The following is a 3,482-nucleotide window of genomic DNA, read 5'->3' on the forward strand; positions in this document are numbered from 1 at the left end:
TGAGTACATGAGCATCATGAAACCCAAAGATGAAGTACTGCCTACTACCCCCATCTCAGAACGGAAGGGTGGGGAGGGAGCCATAGCGCCTGCCATGCCCCAGCCAATCCCCACAACATGACAGGGTCTCCTTGACAGCTGCGTCTGGCATCTGGGTGTTATCCTGGAAAGGCCTTTAATAAAATCTTGCACAAAGTCACAAAGCCTGACTCGACTATATGTCCGGTGTTCAGACTGAGGGGCATGTTGGCCTGCAGAACATTCCTTAACCTCTTGGTGCTAACCATGCTTGTGGAATTTGCAGGACCCAGCACGGGAGGACCCAAGCAGAGCTAACCAGAGGAATGTCCTGTGTGAGAGTGAAGGCTGGTGGCTAGCAGGGCAGCACCTCAATTAACTGTCCTGTAGTTCAGGATTGTAGCTTGAGAAGGGGGATATATTTAGAATGATTTTTCCTATGCCTAAGAAAATACGTATTGCACATATAACGTAAATACAATGGTCATTATAGTGTGTGTCATACTGTGCTAAATGTTCTTTGCATTCACACTCATTTACTACTCAACATCTGGAAAGCGGGAAGGAAATGTGCTGCGCCACTGAAGCTCAGGCTCAGAAGCAAATTTGCCTAAGCAGCATGAAGCTGCCATTAGAATCCACATTCCTAAGTTCTACTCTCTTGACCATTCTGTTCTGGAAAACTATAAGGAATATTTAAATGGTCAAAACAGTAACAACAAAGCACCTCTCACCTCAGTCTTTGGTAGCCCTGAGTGTGGTCTCAGCCTTCCTCCAAGGTTCACACGTGCACAGCTTACAACCAACCCCTCTTCTCTGGAGCTACTCTCATTAACTTTCTGCTCCTTATAACCATGGGTCTGACCAGCATGATTATATTTTAGGAAAACTGGCTTTCAGTAGCTCCTTCCTCAAAAACCACTGTGGCCAATTTCAGGTTCTCGAAGAGACTCTTTCCAGATGCTCCTGTCTGCTGTTGCTGATGCTTCTGCTTTCATTATCAAGGAAAGGGTTGCAGTAGAAGATGCTCCTCATCTATAAAATAAGCTGGTTCTCTCCACTCAGCCTGAGCACACTCCACGTATAGGATCGAACTTCTTGACAAAATTATTTGTGCCCCATGCCTCTATTTCCTCCCTTCCTGTACAATCCCGAAGGCCCTTCCACCTTCCCACCCCTAGGAAATTACTCTGGCCTTGATCCCCAGGGCCCACCAAGAAGCCAAACCGAGTGAACTTTTTCCTGCCTTTAACCACTGGAGAAGTTTCTGTAAGTTCCCATACCATCTGCCACATGTTCTCCTTGAACTCACCCCCTTACCTGCCAAATTGCAAAAGACCTCACTGCTTCACCCTCTCCTCAGCCTATTAGACTATTTCCCTTCCCTTCACTGGCTCCACCCTCCTCCCTCCCACCTACTAAGGAAACACTTTCCAGATTTTTTATCCTTCCCACATAAACTCCAAGACCTTGCCTTCCCAAAACCTCATCTGTCCGAGGCTCTGAGTACTGTCCCGGAGTAACAGTGAATTTGAGGTCTACAGGGAGACACTTTTGCATAGGTGTGTGTAGCCTTTTGTAAAGTGCCCATGTGGATCTGGTTTTCACTGTTTAGCAAACAGGATCACCTGGGCCTTGTTTACCCCATGACTTGTTATGAGACTTTCAGTTTGGCCGGCAGAATTCAGCCAGAGAATGCCCTGTGCAGGCGCAGAGAAGGATTGTAAAGTGCCAGGGACGGGTGACTGGTTAACCATTTACCTCCCTCCCATGAAGGACAGCAGAGAAGAGGACCCAGCCGCTGCCCACCCCTGCCCACAGCCTTGGTGTTCCTGATCCAGCACGTTGCCACCCTCCTCGCCCCAGCCACCAGCCAAGGAGGCTGGAAGATCAACCAAGCTCCAACCACTGGGCATCCCATCACAGCGTGGCTTTACTGCTAACGTTAATGTTGCTGTTTGTGCCAGAGGTTCTGTTCAAAACCAAGCTCTTAGAAGAATTTGGAGGAAATTATGACTGCAGCCATGTCTTTGTAAGTGTTATCTTCTAAGGAAGAATTTGTAGACTTTGGAGTAAGCTGTAACAACTCGACATTAACTTCTTTCCCCCAATTTTTATTATTATTGTGGAAAGTTGTGGGAAAATGTTGAAAAGTCAGAAATGTTGAAAGTACAATGAAAATCTATATGTCTTCCATCTTCTTCAACAATTTTAATGCTTGCCAGATGAGTTTCATCTCTGCATTTGTGTACATATTTTTGTTGTTATGGAACCATTTAAAAATAAGTTGCCAATAGTATGTTTCTTTCCTAAATACTTCAGCATGGATCTCCTAAGAACAGGAAGTTAGATGCCTCTATTTAACACCTAAGAAGATTAACAACCATTCTATAATATTATTTAATAGCCAAGCCATATACAAAATTTCCCAGTTGTCCTAAAAATATCTTTTATAGCTTTGGTTTTGGCAAATCAGCATCCAATTGAGGATCAGATGTTGCATTTGGTTATTACTTCTCTTTAGTCTATTTAAAACAAATTTTTTTACTGAAGTAAAACTAACATTCAATACATGTTAATGCATTCATTTTAAGTGCATACTGGATGAGTTAAAAAAAAAAAAAGTGTATGTCCTTATCACTACCACCCCAGTCAAAATATTTGCAAAGTTCACTCCTTCTCCCTTTGTAGCCTATCTCCCCTCCTCTCACCCCCACAGCCCCGACTCCAGGCAGCCGCTGATCTGATTTTTCTATCTATAGGCAGCTTTGCTTGCTCAAGAACTTCATAAATGTGATAATATGGTTTGTGATCTTCTGTGGTTTCTTTCACCGACTATGATCCACCTGGGATTCACACATGTTGTTGCATATGTGAGTGGGTGGCTCCTTTCATTGCTGAGTAGTATGCTAGTCTACCACCATTTGCCTATCCATTTAGCCGCTGATGAAGACTTGGATTGTTTCTGGTGTTAGGCTATTCTGATTAAAGTCTTTATGAAAATTTTTGTACAACTCTTTTTGTAGACATATGTTTTCATTTCTCTTGGGTAAAAATCTGGAGTGGAACTTATGGATCGTATAAGTGTATATTTAACTTTATAAGACCCTGCCAAACTGTTTCCAAAATGTTGACAACATTTTGCACTCCTACCAGCAACAACATATGAGAGTTCTAGTTTCTCCGCATCCTCACCAATGCTTGGTATTATCAATCCTTTACTTTTTGCCATTTTTGTGGGTGTATAGTAGTATCTCTGTGTAGTCTTAATTTGCATATCCCTGATAACCAGAGCTGTTTTGTGTGATTCTTGGCTATATATATATATATATATATATATTTGTAGTGTGTCTGTTCAAATATTTTGTCTTTTTTAAAAGTAAGTTATCTTTTTTTTTTTTGTTTGAGAGGGAGTTTCATTCTTGTTGTCCAGGCTGGCGTGCAGTGGCACAATCTCAGCTCAC

This window comes from Colobus angolensis, unplaced genomic scaffold (assembly GCF_000951035.1).
Source record: "Colobus angolensis palliatus isolate OR3802 unplaced genomic scaffold, Cang.pa_1.0 Scaffold49, whole genome shotgun sequence".
Taxonomy (NCBI): Eukaryota; Metazoa; Chordata; class Mammalia; order Primates; family Cercopithecidae; genus Colobus; species Colobus angolensis.